Source organism: Rattus norvegicus, chromosome 2 (genome assembly GCF_021556685.1).
Source record: "Rattus norvegicus strain SHRSP/BbbUtx chromosome 2, alternate assembly SHRSP_T2T, whole genome shotgun sequence".
NCBI lineage: Eukaryota > Metazoa > Chordata > Mammalia > Rodentia > Muridae > Rattus > Rattus norvegicus.
In genome coordinates this window covers 28,477,742-28,500,123 of record NC_141535.1, presented here as the reverse complement: position 1 = coordinate 28,500,123, position 22,382 = coordinate 28,477,742, and the positions used below count along the sequence as shown (strand labels likewise).

At 46.2% G+C, this 22,382-nt stretch overlaps 2 long non-coding RNA genes across 3 annotated transcripts; one reads left to right on the top strand and one right to left on the bottom strand.

Moving 5' to 3' along the window:
- Positions 1-162: 162 nt before the first annotated feature.
- On the bottom strand, positions 163-17,274 carry LOC147995997 (uncharacterized). The gene is made up of 4 exons (XR_015670299.1): positions 17,205-17,274; positions 7,096-7,188; positions 5,200-5,298; positions 163-4,597 (listed from the first exon to the last, which is right to left on the bottom strand). It is a non-coding gene; the product is annotated as an uncharacterized LOC147995997 (long non-coding RNA).
- Positions 17,275-17,338: 64 nt separating this feature from the next.
- Positions 17,339-22,382, top strand: LOC147995996 (uncharacterized). Of its 2 annotated transcripts, none has more exons than XR_015670287.1 (3): positions 17,339-17,616; positions 18,403-18,980; positions 20,684-22,033. It is a non-coding gene; the product is annotated as an uncharacterized LOC147995996 (long non-coding RNA). The 2 variants fall into 2 exon arrangements; XR_015670289.1 differs by having other exon boundaries at positions 17,356-17,616; positions 18,400-18,980; positions 20,684-22,382.

Genomic DNA, 22,382 nt, shown 5'->3' with positions numbered 1-22,382 from the left:
GTCCATCGCCAGCCTAGGACTCTCTTCTGGAAGCTGTTATGTATGGGTGATGTTTAAAGGCATCGTCAGGGAAGATCGAAGAGACACATACACGGAGGCTGATATTATGTATACATTGGTGTCTGCTAAGTTAGTAATTTGATGACCAGTGACCTAACAAGTAAAGAACTCATTGATTTATTGAACATACAAAACGGCATGTCCACCTACACAGAAAATGAGTAGGATGGAGTCATGAATCGGGTTCCTGTATTCGGTCACTCGCTATGTGATACTCCTTGGCAGGTTGAGCATACAGCAGCGGACATCGTGAACATGACCTCTGACCTGGAGATCCTCACTGAGATGAGGGAGACAAGATGGCCAGGCAATGAAGAAGCACCTAGATTCACACTGAGGGAGAAAGCGGCTGGGCGTAGTAGAGAAAAGAGCTGCCTAATAACTCTGGCATCTTTGAATCTGAAATTCTCCTCCAGAAGGACATGTTTGAAAACCTTGTATCCAAGCTGACTGCCAAATATTTAGGAGGTGGGACCTGACTGGCAGAAGTCAGCCAATAGGAGTGGGTTTTGAAGGTTATTCCTGGTCCTCGTTCTAGTCTCTCTCTGTTTCCTGGTCTGTAATGATGTGAACAGCCTCAGTCGCCTCTATCAATCATCAGGAGTGGCAGGGACTTCCCTGCCCTGATGGACCACTGCAAGCCTCTGACGCCATAACCCAAATAAACCCTTCCTTACAGGAGTAGCTTCCATCAGGCATCCTCTTATGTGACATACAAGTAACCATAATTTCACCCCCTAACACTAGATAGGAGAGAAATAAGGACAGAGGGCAAAGAGATTCCCTGAATCAATTTCTTCCCTTTTGTTTCTTCTTTGACCACAGCAAACCTTAACCAACCTCCCTAAACAACCAAAATCACCCACCTCGCCTCTCAGGGCCCTCACATTTGGGTATCTTTTGAAAAGTTCCCAACTATCCAAACATCACACAGACACAGAAAGTTTCTGCAGCTGAAAAAACCACGCCTCTGCTAGAGCAGGAGACAAATCAGTCAGTTGCTGCTGTGGACATTCTGAAACAGCCCCACATCCCCCAACTGGGATTAAAAGAAAAGTACATTCTTATAATATTTATGTGGCTTTTTTTTAAACAAAGAAACCAAAACTCTACAATTCTCAAAACTGTAACAATAGACCCTCTACTGTGATGCTGGGGTCCTCTTTTCCTGTCTTATTTCATTCTACAGACTAGAAGGTTGATGGTAACCTTTCAGAGCACGTGACTCACCATGCATCTTTATTCTGGTCTGATTTATTGGGTGTGGGCAAGGCTGTAGAGTATGTCTACCTAGCAAGCCCCACATGGGGCAAGGGACTAACGTGTAGTAGAGAGTCCTGGTCATTTCCACATTGGTAACAGTACCAGGTTTCCAACATAACTTCAGTCTGACTCAAATGTCTCCACCAGACATTTTATCATCTCTTAGTGGTCCAGACCCAAGATCTCTTGTAGCTCTAAAATTCTAATTCTGGTGGGAGGGTAGCTTGAGAATTGTAAATAAAGTGGTTGTGGTAATAGGAAGAAACTCTTGTGCCAGAGCTTCTGCTTTGTCTGGAAAGCGTGTTGTCATAGTCTGCTTTCCATTACTGTGATAAGACCATGTGACCAAAAGCATCATGGGGAGAAAGGGGTGTGCTTCACTTAAGGCACAGTCTATGTCAAAGGAAATCAGGGCAGGAACTCAAGACAGGAAGGGAAGCAGACACCGTAGAGGGTTGCTGCTTACTGGCTTGCTCTTTATGGCTTGCTTGGCCCTCAGAATCACCTGCTCAGGGACGGCCCCACCCACCAAGGACTGGATCCTCCTACATTAAGCAAGAAAATGGCCCGCAGACTTGTTTACAGGCAGTCAGATGGTGGCATTTTCTCAACCGAGGCTGCCTCTTCCTAGCTGGCCCTAGATCGTGCTAACTTGACAAAAAAACCAACCGGCACTAATATACACAGCCCTCTGGAAATGTCCTTAAGACTATAATTATAAAAACTCCACGTGACACTCATGAGTCCCCAGCCTGGCCTGGCAATGTTGAAACACCAACAGTTTGTTGAGTCCCTCTTCCAAGACCTGCTCTCGCGCTGGAACAAATAACAAAGGACTCCCTTCTAAAATAATAGTCATCAGGGCATAAGGAGCCCCTGTGGTTCCAAGTGCTCATTTAACGTCCACAACAGCCCTCAGTGGAGTAGCTGTTATCACCCTTCCCCCTCTGCCACTGATCACCCAAGGAAATCCAGCTAGAGAAAGATTCAGCACTGATGGCAGAGGTCAAGGCTCTGTGTAGGGGCCTGCGCTAGAGAACTCCACTTCCAAGTCACTCCTTCGACTGCCTAGGAAGGAGACGGGCAGCTCTTTGATGAAGGTTCTGATCCAGTCTACAAGTCACACTTTCCCACATCTGCCAGCCCTGCTGCCTACAGACATGGGATCGTGTATCGAAAAAGGCATGACCTGAGTTAGTAACTCCAATGCCAATTGTGACTTATTGACAGGCTCTGTGCTATCTCCATGAATCTTTCAGAAATCCCTCAGAGGGAAATTATCTTCAGTCCCACTGCCTATGTGAGAAGGAAAAAATGTTCAAAGCTAGAAGGTCACGTGGCCAAGGCCAGGTCACTGGTAAGTGAGAAAACCTAGGTTTGAGCCCAGCAGTCAGTCTAGCCCTCACATAACCATATCTAGGACTTCCCTGCTTCTCTCAGGACCCACCCCTCCAGGTTGTGCCTCCATACTCGAGGAAAGATGTACAGCTCTTGAGGTTAGAACGAGAGGTCTAGAGAAGAAGATGGTGTTTGATTGACATCTCTGTCAACTTCTGGGAACAGTATCAGGACACTATACGTTGACAATAAATGTTTCTTGAGCTGAAACATTTTGCTTACCTGTGTGTGTATACGATAGAGTGTGTGTGTGTGTGTGTGTGTGTGTGTGTGTGTGTGTGTGTGTGTGTGTGTAAATTAAGGGTATTTGTTTAACTGGGTTTCTTTGAGTGGCTCATAAAGTTGGAAGGTGTGATATGAGCAAAGCTTTGTCAAGAACAAGCTTCAGTGAGCCTCAGGGAAATATGAAAACAATCAGCCTGTCAACAATAGAGCATCCAGACAGTCAACACCAAATGTGTTTTGAGCACCCGCCATGTGTGAGGCATTGCTGGAGGCTGAGGATAGACAGACAGACGCGCAAGGCACTGCTTTCAAGTGCTTCACAGTCCTCGTGCGAGCCTGAGTGAGTCACAAACGGGGACACAGGTGTGCATCGCTCCAGTTCATCGATGACCTAAGAAGGGTGCAGAGCTGGGATGCTGGCAGATGTTCACTCAGAGGATTAGGCCGGAGGACCGAGAGAGCTCAAGGCCGGCTTAAACTTCACAGCAAACTGAGGAGAGGTGGCTGGCGGGTTAAAGAGCACGTAGGGCTCTCACAGAGGATCCTATTTCGTTCCCAGCACATGGGTATTGGACTGCTCACCACCATCTGTAATTCCAGTTCCAGGGGGTCTGATTCCTCCGTGGGAACCTGCATACATGGGGTGCACATGTACCCATCCAGGCGCACGTAACATAAGTAACACACGTAAACATAAGTAAAACTAATAATTAAATAAATAAGAAGGAAGGAAGAAGCCAGCCAGTCAGGAAGCCACTGACTAGCCTCAGTAAGAGTAAATAGTGCTATGGACCAAGGGGGGAGCACAAAGAAATTGTTAGAAGATACTTCTTTCTGAGCCATGGGTGAAAGTCAATGGTAAAAGGCAATTTGAGTTCCAAGGTTTTTAGCCAACTCTACCTAGAAAAACAGGGAGAACTTCTTACCTTTCCTTCCAGGGGAAAGATGAGAGCTGAGGACAATTGTTATCGAAGTTTAAAAAAATAGTTATTGAAGTCAGGGGGAGTAACTCACGTTATGAATTGGGAGATGGCGTCTTTGGCAAGCCGAGATGAGGACTGTTCCTCTAGGCATCTCAGCGTACTGTAAAGGAGCCAGAGAAAGCTGCCAAGGAGGAATCCAGGTACTGACAGGAAGCGGATGGACACCTTGGCAGGGCCTGCTTAGGCGGACTAGCGGGCATAGAGACCATGTTGGCAGAGCAGTCAGGTGAGAAAGAAAGATGGCAAGAGCTGGCAGCCAGCATGAAATAAAGGAATGGAACTGGCGATGCGTGTGCTGGCTTGCAGCTAGAACACCAGCACTTTGAAAGCTGAGGCAGGAGGATTCTGGAATAGAGGGGGATGCAGAGGAAAGACAATCTTAACATCGTCTCGTAGGAGCAGGCGATGGAGATGAGCCTGAGGAAGTAAAGATAACCATGTCCCAGAGAGGAGGAAGCTTACAGAACGATGCCCTTGAGAGGTCACGTGACCCGGGGAGGCTAGATGAGCTAGAGAGCGGGGATGAGGATGAATGTTGCTGGGACAGTGGACCTTCCCTTCTGGCTGCTTTCTGTCTTGCTTCAATTGAATGTGGTCCTAGTGGTTTTCTTCTACATATAAATTCACGTTGCTGTTGTTTCTTTTGTTTCTTTTTTTTCTTTTAGCATCTGTGAAATAGGAGGAAATCTTAAAACTCAGTGGAGTGTTAGTTGTTAGTATTCTCCCCCAGGGCTTAAGTAAGTACTGTGGAGAAAACTTCCCATCTCAGACATCACCAGTGTAAAACATGGGGCCTGGACACTCTGCTCACTGAGGGATAGGGGAAGGGATGGCAACACGTCCAGTAAGAAGCCCTGGGCCAGAGAGGGCACTGTGAATGGGAGACATCAGTCTGCCCCGTGCTGGACCAGGTGTGGGAGAGGCTGACCCAGTAACACAAACTGCTACGGAGCTCTTCCCTTCAACGGCAGGCCTTCCTCCCAGGCACGTGTGACAGCAGATCAAAGCTACACTTGACTCACACCTGAGGCAGGCCCGAAGGTCTGTGGGCAGGCCTGTGTCACAGCATAGCACCCGCTGGGGGATGGATGTGCACTGTCTATCCAGATCCTGACTTCTGCACCCAGAGATCTGGTTGCAATCCAGTCATGGGCACTGACAAGTGTCTCCTTTCTCAATGTTGTGTAAAAATTGTTCTTCTTCACCTCTGATTGGTTAATAAAGAGCGGATCAGCCTATAGCTGGGCAGAAGAGTTAAGGCAGGGCCTACCTCCCAGTGAGGGGGTCCCATGAGGGAGTCGCCATGAGGACACAGGTGGAGCAGGAGCAGCCATGGGGAGACTACGATGGCGGGTAAGCGGGCACTTGCCTGGGAAGGAGCCAGCATATTTGGGTTAGAATAGATGTGCATCTGCTCAGATATAGTGCTTGAAACTTATTAATAGACATAAAGGTCTCTGTGTCGTTATTCGGGAACAAGGAAGGCATAGAAAAGCCCCAAATAATACTTTTACAAGCTCCTTTGATCCTTGTGCAGTCTGGCTTCACTTTCTCCTCTGTGGGTAGAGATGGGCCCGCCCCTTCCTCTGTTTCTGCAGCCCGAATGTAGGATCCACTTGGGAAGTTCCTATGTCTGTCCATTCCACTGAGAAACAGTTGAAGGTTAGAGATGTTTCTAACCCACTCTCTGTCCCTCTCCCTCCCTCCCTTTCTCCCCGCATCCTCATCTCTCTCTGATAGAACGCCCTTTCTCTTTCTCTGCCCCACCTCTCCTGGCCTTGGTCTTTGGAGCCAATGAACTGAACAAGCAGCTTCCCAATAAACCTGCATTTAATAAAACCTAACCTGGTTTGAATTGGCTCATCTCACTGGCAGAGAAATAACCTAGGAATTTTCACTTCGATGGGATTTCCTGTCTAAGCACTCTACGAGTATTAGCTCTTGTCATCTGGACAATAATCTCAGAACGAAGTACCACAGAGACTAGTAGTTAGGGTCCTTTGTAGGCACACAGGCAGGGAGAGGCCGTGGGTAGGTAATGAAGGTGTTGAAGTTCCAAGATGGCTGGCTTTGTCCTCACCCGGGGCTGAGACAAAAGCCTGGTCGCTTAAAACAGAAGCCTTGTAGGCTTTTGTCTCCCGCCAGCAGGTTAACCAAGTTCAAGGCCAGACTGGGACATGCTACCAACCCTAGTGGGCCAATCAACCATCTTATCTTTTTTCAAACTGACTATCTCTGAGTTAGGGGAAGAAAACTCTTCAGAGAGCTCCCCACATCCCCCTTGCCAGCCCTCGAGAAGAACCTGGATATGCGGTCCCCACTCTCCTCCTCTGTGTGCCCGATGGTGGTGTGTGTTTCCTTACTCGAATAAACACCTTTCTTTCTCTGCTGGTTCTTTCTGAGGTGTTTGAGATCTTTATTGTGCTTGTGGGTTTTTCCTGCCTCTTAGATCCTTAATTGGCAGAGAAAAGGAACCCTATCAAGACCCTTAGACTCTATCACTATGAGAGATCTTCATGTGACTGATGGAGGAGGAACACGGGAGGTGCAGATAAGCTAATTTTCCTGAAGAAGGAGAGCTCAAGAGCCACTGCGATGGCATCAGTGAAGTGCAAACAGTTTTCCTCAGTAATCCCAGTTGCTAACTAGCGTAGCTTGGCTGCCTTTTTGTTATTTAGTCCCATCACAGCTGCCCTAAAATAAAACTGGTTTTGGAGGCCTGTGACTCATCATGGAGGGAGGAGGGACTTCCGCACCTGCCAGGCCAGCAGCAGCTTTAAAGAATGTTCGGAGAGCCTGCTGGGCATTAGGCATATAAGTCCTGTGGAGTCCTGACCTCACCCTAGCTCCCCACAAAGGCTCCCTAGGCTCCTCCTGACCTCACTCACTGTTTCTGTTTCTAGTGCTTTTGTTCTGGCTTCCCGAGCCGACCCCTTGGGGTGTATGGTAGTTTTCTTAGGCTCTGCAGCTGTGTGCGCCCACCCCTCACCCCAACTAAAGCCAAACTAGCTCGCGATTGCTCCCAGGAAAGATACAAATAAGGTGAGAGAGTTTGGGAAAGATGCCGGCCCCACAGATGGGATTGTGCGCTTGCCTCTCTGCCACACTCTGGTATTTCCATCGGCTTCTCTACCGGCCCTGAGCTATCCAGGACTCTATACTTTACCATAACAGCAGATGCCGCCCGCCACAATCATTCCACTTGGTCCAACCCATTTACAGTTCAGACCTTGGCTTCAACAGCAAAGCAGGAGGTATCCTGGGAGAACAAAGAGACTTCCTAAATGGTCTTCAAAGCTACCTGTCCTAGTGTTAGACACTAACATCACTCACACCCTGGGGAGTCATAGGCACCTCTCTAAGGATCTGTTCACTCAGGAGACATTGGTCTGGAACATAAGTAACTAGACATTAGTGCTGAGAATTCCAGACACTTTCCAGCGGTCATAGGAGCTGGGTAAGACAGGTAGATAGGTTTTTAGCCAGTGCTTGGCTATTTTTCCAGAACTCAAACCTGAACACGGAATATAGCTATTTGCTCTTAGGGGATTTCATGGCGGGGTGTGGGGGGAGTAAGTGTAATTGTCTATTCAGTGAAATAAAAATCAATCACTTTTCTTAACATGACAAAAACAGAGACAAGAAAAAAGCGTGATATCTTCTGTTAACACATTTTGTGCTGCACACAGGGAGTGTGTATTAAGCTGTGGTATCTATTTTTTTAAGCCACTTCTGTATTATGTTATTTCTAAGAAGGCGCCAATGAACCCTTCATTTCCAAGGAGGAAGGGAGATTAAGGTAACGCCTTGCTTATTGTAGTCATTCTTTTCATTCCAAATTTGTTGCATTTTCTGAGTTGGACAAGCCCGGGTCCTTGGGTTTTGTAAACAAATTTGATGACAAGTTTTGGAGAGGAACAGTCCAGGATTGGTAACTGATTTAGACTCTAAAAAGCCAGACTGACGTCAAAGCAATTTCACTTCCTTCCCTCCACAGACCCTCCCTTCCCCTCCCACCCCCCCCAGAATGCACAGCAAAGCTCCAAAGTCTCCTTGTTCCACTTCAGACTCTTCCTTCAAACGTTAATGAGCAGCTCACAAAAGCAAAACAAGACCAAACTGGTTTGTGGTACTTGGAGCTGCTGGGAACTAACCCCTCTCCACTTCCTCCAGGAATTTCCCAGACTCCCCTTCTGTTGTCTTCATCAGTAGTCTTCAGGGAACTCCCCCCTTGGTTTCCTTGCAGTCACTCTGCCACCTGGTACGTGGTGCCTTTCACGTCAAATCCAGACACTTGTTGGGATATTGCCATCTCTTTCTCTCTAGTCACAGCAAGGATTCCAGGCCATCCACAGTGGCTACCATTACTTAGTCCCAGTGGGAATTTTGTTTGGTCCTTGGAATTCACAAGGGGTGGTACTGCCTCATCTTAGAGGTGTCAAACTGGTATTCAGGATGATGAAACTACCCTATATGACCAGGAATCAGTGACAGAAGAAAGATTCAACCCAGGACTGTCAACCCCTCATCCAGGTCCTGACTCCTTACCACATAGCCCTCTCTGGAGGGAGGCTGCATTTCTGATTACAAGAGGCAGGGGAACTGGGCTGGAAAGAGAATATCTCAGATCTCATCATGAGGGCTAGTATGATGTATCTTTTATAAAAAGATAAAGGGGGGAGGATATATTCTATGGAGGTGTGGTGAGGTATGGGGGAGGAGGGTGCCTCAGCAGGCTCATGTTAATGTATCCCTTCCCTCTGAGGGACCAGCCACAGGAAGGTATAGTATAGATAGAGTTTATTCAGGGCATGAGGAGTGTTGGTTTTCTGTTTAAGCTCTACCCCCTTAGCTACCTGGGAAAAGCCAGATGTGCTCTGCCCCACAGTTGCCTGGCAACAGCCAACTGTATCTGACTATAAAGGGGGCTACTTGCCCCTTCCCTGTCCTTCCTTTCTACCCCCCCCTTTCCTCCTCGTGCCCATGGCTGGCCTCCTTTGTTCCTCCCCTCTTCTACTCTTCTTCTCTCATTAAACCTCTCCACGTGGAACCATGTTAGTTTGGTGTGCTTTGTCTGGGCATGAGCAGAGACTTCTATACCAACATTAGGGCAGAGAGAGAGAGAGAGAGAGAGAGAGAGAGAGAGAGAGAGAGAGGAAGAAGAAGGAGGAGGAGGAGGAGGGGAGGAAGGAGAGGAGGAGAGACCACCCATGAGTATGTGGGGGGGTATTGGGGAGAGAGTGGGGGGCGGGAAGTCAAGAGCAAGAGAGCAAGAGAGTGAGGAGTGGGCAAGTAGCCCCTTTTATAGTGAGTCAGGCATACCTGGCTGTTGTCAGGTAACTGTGGGGCAGAGAGAACACAGAATGCTAACATGTTTGTGTGTACGTGTGCATATTGTGTGGTATGTATCTATGTATGTATATGTATGATATATGTCTGTGCATGCATGTATGTTGTGAGTGTGTACGTGTATGTGTTTGTGTGTAGCTCAGTTAACTGTTTGTCTAACCTGCTCAAAGCATTGAGTTTAATCCATGTAATCCAGGTGTGATGGGGTGTGTTTGTAATCCTAACACTTGGGAAGGGAAGGCACGAGGATTGAGATTCAAGGTTGTCCTTAGCTATACATTACAAGTTAGAGGCCAGCCTGGGCTACATAAGACCCTGTAGAAAGAAAGAAAGAAAGAAAGAAAGAAAGAAAGAAAGAAAGAAAGAAAGAAAGAGAGAGAAAGAAAGTGTCTGCACGCAGAGCTGACCCTGTACCACAGATCCCGCTGCTCTCCCAGGAGTGCTGAACACCTGAGGACACAGGTAAGACTACCACTTCTGCTCCAAGGGACCCAACTGGCGCCCTCAGGATATGGGAACCAAGGAGTGGTCCGGTTTCTATCTGCACCCTGAGCTGACCCTGTGCCAAAATCCCATAGGGAGAGAGTGGTTTTCCAGGAGTGCTGACACACAGACTTCCAGGAGGGGCAAGCCACTGTCTCAGAGAGCAAGACCAGCTAAAACCAGAGATAACCAGAGGGTAAGAGGCAAGTGCAAGAACATAAGCAACAGAAACCAAGGCCACTTAGCATCTTCAGAACTCAGTTCTCACACCTCAGCAAGTCCTGGACACCTCAACACACCGGAAAAGCAAGATTCTAATTTAAAAATCACATCTCATGATGATGTTAGAGGACTTTAAGAAGGACATAAATAACTCCCTTAAAGAATAACACAGATAAACAGGTAGAAGCCCTTAAAGAGGAAACACAAAAATCTCTTAAAGAATTACAGGAAAACACAACCATAGAGGAGCTAAAAATGGAAATAGAAACACTAAAGAAATCACAAAGGGAGACAACCCTGGAGATAGAAAACCTAGGAAAGAGATCAGGAGTCATAGACGCAAGCATCACCAACAATACAAGAGATAGAAGAGAGAATCTCAGGAACAGAAGATACCATAGAAAACATTGACACAACAGCCAACGAAAATGCAAAAGGAAAAAAGGTCCTAACCCAAAATAGCCAAAAAATCCAGGACACAATGAGAAGGTCAAACCTAAGGATATTAGGTATAGAAAAGAGCAAAGATTCTTTTTTTTAAAAGATTTATTCATTTATTATATATAAGTACACTGTAGCTGTCTTCAGATACACCAGAAGAGGGCATCGGATCTCTTTACAGATGGTTGTGAGCCACCATGTGGTTGCTGGGAATTCAACTCAGGACCTCTGGAAGAGTAGTAGGGTGCTCTTAACCGCTGAGTCATCTCTCCAGCCCAAGAGCAAAGATTCTTAACTTAAAGGGCCAGTAAACATCTTCAACAAAATTACAGGAGAAAACTTCCCTAACCTAAAGAAAAAGATGCCCATAAACATACAAAAAGCCTACAGGACTCCAAATAGATTGGACCAAAAAAGAAACTCCTCCCGTCACATAATAGTCAAAATACCAAATGCACAAAATAAAGGAAGAATGTTAAAAGCAGTAAGGGAAAAAGGTCAAGTAATATATAAAGGCAAAACTATCAGAATTACAACAGACTTCTCGCCAGAGACTATGAAAGTCAGAAGATCCTGGGCAAATGTCATACAGACCCTAAGAGAACACAAATGCCAGACCAGGCTACTATATCCAGCAAAACTCTCAATTACCATAGATGGAGAAACCAAGATATTCCATGACAAAACCAAACTTACATAATATCTTTCCACAAATCCAGCTATACAAATGATAATAGATGAGAAACTTCAACACAAGTAGGGAAACTACACCCTAGAAAAAGCAAGAAAGTAATCTAATTTCAACTAACCCAAAAGAAGATAGCCACAAAAACATAATTCCACCTCTAACAACAAAAAAATCAGGAAACAACAATCATTGGCCCCTATTATCTCTCAACATCAATGGACTCAATTCTCCAATAAAAAGACATAGACTAACAGACTGAATATGTAGAGGACCCAGCATTTTGCTGCCTACAGGAAATACACCGCAGTGACAAAGATAGACACTACCTAAGAGTAAAAGGCTGGGAAAAAAATTCCAAGCAAATGGTCCCAAGAAACAAGCTGGAGTAGCCATTCTAATATCAAATAAAATTGACCTTCAACCAAAAGTTATCAAAAAAGATAGGAAGGACACTTCATACTCAAGGGAAAAGAAAAATCCACCAAGATAAACTCTCAATTCTGAATATCTATGCTCCAAATGCAAGGGCACCCACATTCATAAAAAAAAAAAAACTTTACTAAGGTGCAAAGCACACATTATACCTCACACAATAATAGTGGGTGACTTCAACATCCCACTGTCATTAATGGACAGATCATGGAAACAGAAACTAAACAGAGAGAGAGAGAGAGAGAGAGAGAGAGAGAGAGAGAGAGAGAGAGAGAGAGAGAGAAACTAACAGAGGTTATGAACCAAATCAATTTAGCAGATATCTACAGAACATTTTATCCTAAAACAAAAGAATATACCCTCTTCTCAGCACCTCATGATACCTTCTGCAAAATTCACCATGTAATCGGTCATAAAACAGGCCTCAACAGATACAAGAAGATAGAAATAATCCCATGCATCCTATCAGATCACTATGGACTAAGGCTGGTCTTCAATAACAACAAAAACAAGAGAAAGCCCACATACACATGGAAACTGAACAACGCTCTACTCAATGATAACCTGGTCAAGGAAGAAATAAAGAAAGAAATTAGACTTTTTAGAATTTAATGAAAATGAAGGCACAACATACCCAAACTTAAGGGATACAATGAAAGAAGTTCTAGTAGAATTCTACACTAAACTCATAGCTCTGAGTGCTTCCAAAAAGAAACAGGAGAAAGCATATAATAACAGTGTGACAGCACACCTGAAAGCTCTAGAACAAAAAGAAGCAAATACACTCAGAGGAGTAGAAGGCAGGAAATAATCAAACTCAGGGCTAAAATCAACCAAGTAGAAACAAAAAGGACTATACAAAGAATCAACAGAACCAGGAGCTGGTTCTTTGAGAAAATCAACAAGATGGATAAACCGTTAGCCAAACTAACCAGAGGGCACAGAGACAGTATCCAAATTAACAAAATCAGAAATGAAAAGGGAGGCATAACAACAGAAACTGAGGAAATCCAAAACAATCATCAGATCCTACTACAAAAGTCTATACTCAACAAAAATTGAAAATCTGGATGAAATGGACAATTTTCTAGACAGATATAAGGTTCCTAAGTTAAATGATGATTACATAAACCACCTAAGAGTCTCATAAGCCCTAAAGAAATAGAAGCAGTAATTAGAAGTCTTCCAACCAAAGAAGGCCCAGGACCAGATGGGTTTAGTGTAGAATTCTAGACCTTCACAGAAGACCTAATACCAATATTCTCCAAACTATTCCACAAAATAGAAACAAAAGGAGCACTACCCAATTTGTTCTATGAAGCCACAATTACTCTTATACCTAAACCACACAAAGACCCAACAAAGAAAGAGAACCTCAGACCAATTTCCCTTATGAATATCAACACAAAAATATGCAATAAAATTCTCCCAAACCAAATCCAAGAGCACATCAAAACTACCATCCCTAATGATCAAGTAGGCTTCATCCCAGGGATGCAGAAATGGTCTAATATATGGAAATCCATCAATGTAATCCACTATATAAACAAACTCAAAGAACAAAACCCACATGATCATCTCATTAGATGCTGAGAAAGTATTTGACAAAATTCAACATCACTTCATGATACAAGTCTTGGAAAGATCAGGAATTCAAGGCCCATACCTAAAAAGAGCAAAAGCATTATGCAGCAAACCAGTAGCCGACATCAAACTAAATGGAGAGAAACTTGGAGCAATCTCACTAAGATAAGGTACTAGACAAGGCTGCCCACTCTCTCCATACTTATTCAATATAGTTCTTGAAGCCCTAGCCAGAGCAATCAGACAACAAAAAGAGGCCAAAGGGATACAAATTGGAAAGGAAGAAGTTAAAATATCACCATTTGCAGATGATATGATAGTATATTTAAGTGACCCCAAAAATTCTACCAGAGAACTCCTAAACCTGAAAAACAACTTCAGCAAAGTGGCTGGATATAAAATTAACTCAAACAAATCAGTAGCCTTCCTGTATTCAAAGGATTAACAGGCTGAGAATGAAACTAGGGAAATGACACTCTTCACAATAGCCACAAATAATATAAAATACTTTGTTGTGATTCTAACCAAGCAAGTGAAATATCTATATGACAAGAGCTTCAAGTCTCGGGGTTGGGGATTTGGCTCAGTGGTAGAGCACTTGCCTAGCAAGCACAAGGCCCTGGGTTCGGTCCCCAGCTCTGAAAAAAAGAAAAAAAAAAAAAGAACTTCAAGTCTCTGAAGAAAGAAATTGAAGAAGACCTCAGAAGATGGAAAGATCTCCCATGCTCATGGATTGGCAGGATTAACATAGTAAAAATTGCCATCTTGCCAAAAGCAATCTACAGATTCAATGCAATCCCCATCAAAATTCCAACTCAATTCTTCATAGAGTTAAAAAGAGCAATTCTCAAATTCATTTGGAATAACAAAAAAACCCAGGATAGCGAAAACTATTCTGAACGATAAAAAACATCTGGAGGAAATCACCATTCCTGATGTCAAGCTGTACTGCAGAGCAATAGTGATAACAACTGCATGGTATTGGTACAGAGACAGGCAGATAGATCAATGGAATAGAATTGAAGACCCAGAAATGAACCCACACACCTATGGTCACTCAATCTTTGACAGAGAAGCTAAAACCATCTAGTGGAAAAAAAGTATTTTCAACAAATGGTGCTGGTTCAACTGGAGATCAGCATGTAGAAGAATGCAAATAAATGCATTCTTATCACCCTGTACAAAGCTCAAGTCCAAGTGGATCAAGGACCTCCACATCAAACCAGATACACTCAAACTAATAGAAGAAAAAGTGGGGAAGAGCCTCAAACACATGGGCACTGGGGAAAACTTCCTGAACAGAACACAATGGTTTATGCTCTAAGATCAAGTATTGACAAATGGGACCTCATAGAACTGCAAAGCTTCTGTAAGGCAAAGGACACAGTCACTAGGACAAAATGGCAACCAACAGATTGGAAAAAGTTCTTTACCAATCCTACATCTGATAGAGGGCTAATATCCAATATACACAAATAACTCAAGAAGTTAGACTCCAGAGAATCAAATAACCCTATTAAAAATGGGATACAGAGCTAAACAGAGAATTCTCAGCTGAGGAATATCGAATGGCCATGAAGCACCCAAAGAAATGTTCAACATCCTTAGTCATCAGGGAAATGCAAATCAAAACAACCCTGAGATTCCACCTCACACCAGTCAAACAGCTAAGATCAAAAACTCAGATGACAACAGATGTTGACGAGGGTGTGGAGAAAGAGGAACACTCCTCTAATGTTGGTGGGATTGCAAGCTGGTACAACCATTGTGGAAATCAGTCTGGAGGTTCCTCAGAAAACTGGACATAGTACTACCTGCGGACCCAGCTATACCACTCATGGGCATATACCCAAAAGATGTTCTAACATATAACAAGGACACATGCTCCACTATGTTCATAGCAGACTTATTTATAATAGCCAGAAGCTGGAAAGAACCCAAATGTCCTTCAGTAGAGGAATGGATACAGAAAACGTGGTACATCTACACAATGGAGTGCTACTCAGCTGTTAAAAACAATGACTTCATGAAATTTGCAGGCAAATGGATGGAATTAGAAAATATCCTCCTGAGTGAGGTAACCCAGTCACAAAAGAACACACATGGTATGCACTCACAGATAAGTAAATATTAGCCCAAAAGCTTGGACTACCAATGATACAATTCACAAACCACAGGAACCTCTAGAAGAAGGAAGACCAAAAGGAGGATTCTTCATTCCTTCTTAGAAGAATATACAAAAATACTCACAGGAGGAAATATGGAGATAAAAGTGTGGAGGAAAGGCCATCCAGAGACTGCCTCACCTGGGGGATCCATCCCACATGCAGACAGCAAACCCACACAAGAAGTGCTTGCTGGCAGGAGCCTGATATAGCTGTCTCTTGAGAGCCTCTGCCAGAGCCTTCCATATACATGGGCAGATGCTTGCAGCCAACAATTGAATTGAGCACAGGGTCGCCAAAGGAGGAGTCAGAGAAAGGACTGAAGAAGCTAAAGGGGTTTGCAACCCCATAGGAAGAACAACAACATCAACCAAACAGAGCTTCCAGGGACTAAACCACCATTCCAAGAGAACACAGGGATGGACCTATGGCTCCAGCCGTATATGTAGCAGAGGATGGACTTGTTGGGCATCAATGGGAGGAGAGGCCCTTGGTCCCTTCAAGGCTTAATGCCCCAGTGTAAAGAAATGTCAGGACAGGGAGGTGGGAGGGGATGGGAGGGTGGGTGAGGAAGGACCCTCATATAAGCAGGGGTAGGGGGATGGAGTAGTGGGTTTTCTGAAGGGGAATCCGGGAAAGGGGATAATATTTAAAATGTTAATAAAAAATATCCAGAGAAAGGAAGGAAGGAAGGAAGGAAGAAAGAAAGAAAGAAAGAAAGAAAGAAAGAAAGAAAGAAAGGCAATGCTCCTAATCACTGAGCCACTCTCCAGCCCTTTATCAGATGTTAAAGATGATAGTATAGCCCTGAGTGTTTGAACAGTTTGACAAGGAATCACATGGAGATTTATTTAAAAACAGTATAATATTTAAGATCTTTCTCTTTCTTCTCTGCTTCCTTCCTCCCTCCCTCCCTCCTTCCCTCCCTCCCTCCCTCCCTCCCTCTCTTCTTTCCTTTCCTTCTGACAGGGTCTCACATAGCCCAAGCTGGCCTCAAGCTTGCCAGGGAGCTGAGGATAACCTCGAAGTTCTAATTTTCCTGCCTCTACCTCCCGAGTGTTAGAATTACTGTACAGGGAGGGCGTGCCACCCTCACATGATGGAGGTCTAGCTGACCTGGAACTTCCAGTGTTCCTGCCTCTGCTTCCCAGGTACGGAGGTGACAGGCATGTCCCACCATGCCTAGGTCCTTAAGGTTCTCTTTAGTGTGACGTTTTGCTATGGCTAGTAAGAACAATAATGCCAGTGCCTTGCATTTTGGTAGTGTTCTGTAATGGTTTCCAAAGGAGTTTGTGTTGTTACCACTTCTCCTGAACATGTTAGGAAGCATGGTGTTAATGTCACCACATAAGGGGAAGAGACACAGAGATGGTGTGGAAGAGGGGTTGTTGAGGCAACAGTTTTCAGATCTGCTCCCCGTGGTGTGACTGAAGGATGCCTGTCTCCTCCACTCTAGCTCCAGAGGTGCCAGGCACCATAGGAAGTTAACTCCAGATTCCCATGTCACCACTGCAAATACTGACACATTATGGTCTTAGTTTATCTCTTTAGAAAAGATTTCCAGCCCGTGTGCTTCATGCTTGTAATCCCAGTACTCCAAAGGATTTAGGACAATCATTTAGCTACAGATGAAGCTCTTGGCCACTCTGGCTAAGAAACAAAACAAAATGCTATTGAGAGGAAATGCATATGAGAGGAAAACTCCTAACCACAGTTATGGTCTTATACGTGAATTCACTGCTTCTTAAGGACTACACACACAAGAAAAGGCAACATTTCTCTTATCCATGAGAACTAGAGAAAGGGGCTAGCCAGGAACCACTGAAGTAGGTTAGTGGGGTCCCGGGTCCGCTCCACCACAGGGCTTGAACTGCTTGAGGAGGCAGGATGCAGGAATTTGACCGGGCTTACCTCACACCGCCGCTAGGCTTGTGTCCGCTAGGCTTGTGTCCGGCTGTGGGAAGCCGAGGGACACTGCTCTGGGGTGGGGGTGGGGGAGCACAGTCTGAGAGCAGAACACTGCCAGAGCTGGCTCGGAAATCCCCGGCCCTGCAAGAAGGCTGGGGCTGTCTGGTTCTCAGGCTCTTGGATGTCGCAGAAGAGCTGAGAACAGAATGGGGGCCACCGGGGCTGGATTTAGCCTAGGGCTGAAGAGGAAAGAGGGGGAGCTTTGGCTGGATGTCAGCCGGTTTGAGCTTGGTGGCTGCCACACCTGGGGGCGCAGGGAGGCTTTCTTTGGGAGATTAGACGCCCCCTATAGTGAATCCCAATGAAAAGAGGCAGTCCATGGTTTCAAGGAGTTTATTGTCATGACAGAAGGCGGGTGAGTAAAACTGTACCCCACTTCTCAGGGCGTGCCTGAGATTAAACACTTTTTGCAGGGAGGAGTGTCTGGGAAGGGAAATTCATTGGCTAAGCCTCGAAGCCTTTAGATATCTTATTAAAATGGAGATCGGTCTTGAGCCTACATGACCTGTGGTCATGTCCTTCTACCTGTGAAGGGGCTTGGGGCATTGCCCTTACCTGACTGATGTCCACAAATCTATGGGGGGCGGCAGGCTAGTGACAGGGGCCTGGTTTCCTGGGGGTCAGGTGACACACCTACCGTCCCTTCGGGGTTTCCAGGGTTCAAGCCTTTTCAACCAGGGTGTGTTTCACTGTCCCACAGTAGGGCATGTGTCTCTGGCTACTGCCAGTGTGGGACTGTGCAGTGGTAGCCTAGTTCCAGGTTGAGCTAAGGCTAGAAGCCCTGGAGACCCTAAAGGGTTGGATGGTAGGTGCCTCACCTGTTCCCAGACACCACACCCCTGTCACTAGCTGCAGCCCTCCATAGATTTGTGGCCATCAGTCACTTAAGGGCAATGCCCCAAGGCCCTCCACAGGTAGAGTAAGTGACCTGTGGTCATGTAGGCTCAAGACAGATCTCCATTTTAATGAGGTACCTAGAGGCCTGAAGGGCTTAGCCAATAAGCTTTCCTTCCCAGACATTCCTCCCTGCAAAAGATATTTAATCGGAGGCCCACCCTGAGAAGTGGGGTATGATTTGACACATCCACTTTCTGCCATGACAGTAAATGCCCTAAAACCATGGACTGCCTTTTTTCAGCAGGATCCACTGTGGGTAGCCATGGAGAAGGCCTTCGCCTGTAGAGCCGCTGTCTAATCTCCTGTAGAAGGACCCTGTGCTCCCAGCCATGACTACCAAACGGAGCTCAAGCCTGCTGCTGTTAAGCCAAGGACTCATCCCTGAGGGACCAGCTGGAGCTCCCTCACTCCCAGCCCCTGGCTAGATCCAGCCTGTGGGCTCCCACTCCGTTCTCAGCTCTTTCGTGGCTTCCAGCAGCACCTGAATGCCCAAGAGCCTGAGAACCAGAAGGCCCTGGTCTCCTTGCAGGCCTGGGGAGCCCTGAGCCAGCACCAGCTGCCCTGTGCAGAAGACTGTGTTTCCCCATCCCCTATTGGTGTCCTGGGGCACCTACAGCCTGATACCAACTTGGTGACAGTGTGGGGTAAGGGTGGTCAACTTCCTGCGTCTGGCTACCTGAGTGGCTGAGCCCTGTGGTGAGGCAGACATCGGACCCATAATCCTACAACTCATGCTACCAACATGGGGCAGACCCAGCTGAAGCATACGGCCAGCTGGTGACTCACAGAGACACACATCGGAACTCCGGATTACTCTAGACCGTGAGTAACCCCTGATCTAGTTCAACAGACCTAGGCCTTCCTCATCTTGTCTCTGTCTCTGTCTCTGTCTCTGTCTCTGTCTTTGTCTCTGTCTCTGTCTCTTCATGTTCCTGGCCAGCCCTCCCCTCCCCGCGACTCTTAGCTACACTCTCCAAATCTTATTTTAAACCTAACTCTACACGGTGGTGACTAGCCTCCACGCTCTGCCCCGCCCCCAGCCCCACAGCAAGGGGTCGAGCAGAGCTTCCTTTGGGACAGCAGCTGCCCGGAGCTCTCTGCTCCTCCTGCCTGTGGCCCTGCTGATAACTGTGCTATCAGGCTTCCATGCTTATTCCTTTGAGCTTTTCTTCGAAGTTGGTCTTTCACATTCTCCTTCAGCTCTACATTCAGGATATACCAGCCAAGAAAAAAAAAAAAACCCAAACAAACAAACGGGGAAAACAAGGGGACCTGTCTGCTAGAGCACACAGCCTCAGCGCGGCAGAGCAGGCCCCTCCCCCTGCACCTAGGCCGGCCAAAGACAATGGAAAAACACACCTGAAACCCAAAAATTTAAACGACCTTTGTTTAAATGCTTGCTCTGCCTAACCAGAACACCTAAGACAATGTTTGTGTTTCTCAACCCAAAATTCTTATGCTTCTTTATTTAAATGTTTATTTTTCTCCCTAGCATTTGTGACGTACGTCCAAAAAAAAATGTCAATTTGTTTAAATTTCCTTTAAGGTTCAACAGTCATCTAATCTACTCCCACAGGTCAAACCAGCTATACTGATAACCGTTATTCAATCCTTAATTAACAGCTAGTTTCTTTTTACAGACAAGCTGTCCCTGTCTATCCCAGATACATAATTAACATGATATTTTCTCCCTCAGCCATCCAAAGCAGACTTAAAGGATGCCTTCTGCGGCTAAACTCCTCAAACACCCTTGCTTTTCTAGGATCCTAACAGCAGACCACGATGTGCTCCCAAGCAAACCATCACGGGCTTAACACACGATACCCACCCTATGCACACATCCCCCTGCTGGGGTTCTGCTCTGTTGTGATCACCCTACAGGTTTAGCTGCAGTGCTTCTCCCACAGATCCAGTGAGCCTGGGACCTGCCTGGGACAACAAAGTTGCCTTTCTCCAGACACCTCATCTGACTGACGACTCCCGATGCACACGCTGAGACCCACAGAGGACAGGCTTGGGACCTTCCAGCTACAGATGAACTCTCTTGCCAAAGTTAAATGGCTACTGAACTTGGGGAAGTTACATGATAGTAAGGAAAACATGATGCCTTTCTAGATTAATCAAATGTTTAAAACAGATATTAATACCCTCACAAACTATAAAACCCATGGAACAATTAATTGATTTAATAATCCCTTGTCTTCCCAACCCCCATCCTCTGACAGCAAGTTCCTGTCACGCCCTCCTTACCCCTCTGGCTTAGTTCTGCTACCCCTCCGGACTGTGTAATGTTTTCTTTTTTTTTTTTAAGATTTATTTTATTTATTCCATGTATGTACACTGTTGCTGTCTTCAGACACACCTGAAGGGGACATCGGATCCCATTATGGATGGTTGTGAGCCACCATGTGGTTGCTGGGATTTGAACTCAGGACCTCTGGAAGAGCAGTCAGTGCTCTTAACCGCTGAGCCATCTCTCCAGCCCGTGTAATGTTTTCTTTTGATACTTCCACTCCACCCAACAGTTTCACTACAAATGAGCCATGGAGAAGGTCTTCACCTGTAGAGCTGCTGTCTAATCTCCTGTAGAAGGCCTCTCTGTGCTCCCAGCCATGGTTGCCACCAAGCCAAGATCAAGTCCACCACTGTCAAGCCAAGGACTCTCCCCTCAGGACCAGCTAGAGCTTCCCACTTTTGACCCTCAACCCTGGGGCTAGGTCTAGCTTGTGGGCCCCCACTCCGTTCAGTGGCGCCTGGATGCCCAAGAGCCTGAGAATCCAATGGCCCCAATCTTGTCGCAAGCCTGGGAAACCCCTGAACCAGCTGTGGCTGTCCGCACCTCAGACTGTGCTTTGCTACACCTGGATTCGTGTCTGTGGCTTCCTTACAGCCCAACACCCGCCTGGTGACCACTTGGGATAAGTGCGGTCAACTTCCCGTATCCTGCCTCCCCCAGGGGCCGAGCCCTGTGGTGGAGGGGACTCGGAAGCCACAACCCTACATGCCAGGGCTGTAAATGGAAATTGCATGCTAAGTAAATAGCCTGATATTAAAACAATACCTTTTCCTCCTGACTTATCCTAAGAGGCTGTTATGAATGACTTTACAAGAAACAGCAGTAGAGTTTTTTCGGAAATGAATCTGGTGGTGTCTCCCCTGAGAGTTATGCCGTGTGAACCTGACTTAGCACGTCTAGAACCTTGTACGGGAGCAAAATTCATCCTTGGCCTCACCTTGCCTTTCCACAGTGAGCCAGGCTCTTCCCTCATGGCGTGCTGAATGCTCACAGAAGGGTTTGTGAAGAAAATGGGCAGGCTACAATAGGAGGCTGAACAGCAACAATGTCTATCTGCAAGCCAGAGGCAGAGAAGCCAGCAGTGGCCTCGGCAGTTCCAATCTGACACTGGAGGTCTGGAGGGTCACTGCCACCGAGTTCCGGAAGAAGATGGAGTCAGAGGTCAGTAAAGATGGCCGCCACAGCAAAGAGACGCTTGCTGAGCAAGCACAGGAGGCAGGCCTGCACACTGTTCCTCCTCTTGATCCTGCTCTTTTATCTGGGCAGCTGCATGGACGTTTCTGCCTTCATCTCTCCCAGTCACTGGACTCTGGAAACGAACCACCCCGCAACACATTGGAGCGCATCGCCAGTCCTAGACACCTCTTAATATGGTCACGTTAGTAACGGAGACCAGCTATCCCCCGCCCCCGCAAGAACGGCCTAAATGGACTGCTGAGCCCAGCAGATCCTGCACTGCCGACTTTCCGGTCCGCATCAGGTGGTATAATGACTGCTCTTTGGTCAACACGCCATGTACTTATTTCAATAAATAGTCATTGGTCCAGAGGTTGCCAGCTGGCTCCATGAGGTCAGAGCCAGCAGTTCTGCGCAGCGCGCTCATTTTCCACGAGGGTGAGATTTCCCTTGCAGATGTATCTCCCATGATGCTATGCCTGACTCTGTTACCACACGTCTCCTGTCAAAAGTCCCCGCCCAGGCTCGAAAGTCTCCTCAAACTGTTTTCTTTAAAACTATTTCTACGAGGGTGGGTGAGATGGCTCGGTAGGTAAAGGCACTTGCTTCCAAGCCCGACCACCTGAGTTCTATCTCTAGAACCCACCTAGTAGAAGGAAAGAACCAACTCCCAAAGTTTTACTTTTACTTCAAAATGCCTGCCATGGCACATTCAGCACTACACATGCATGCACAAATATATATATATATAT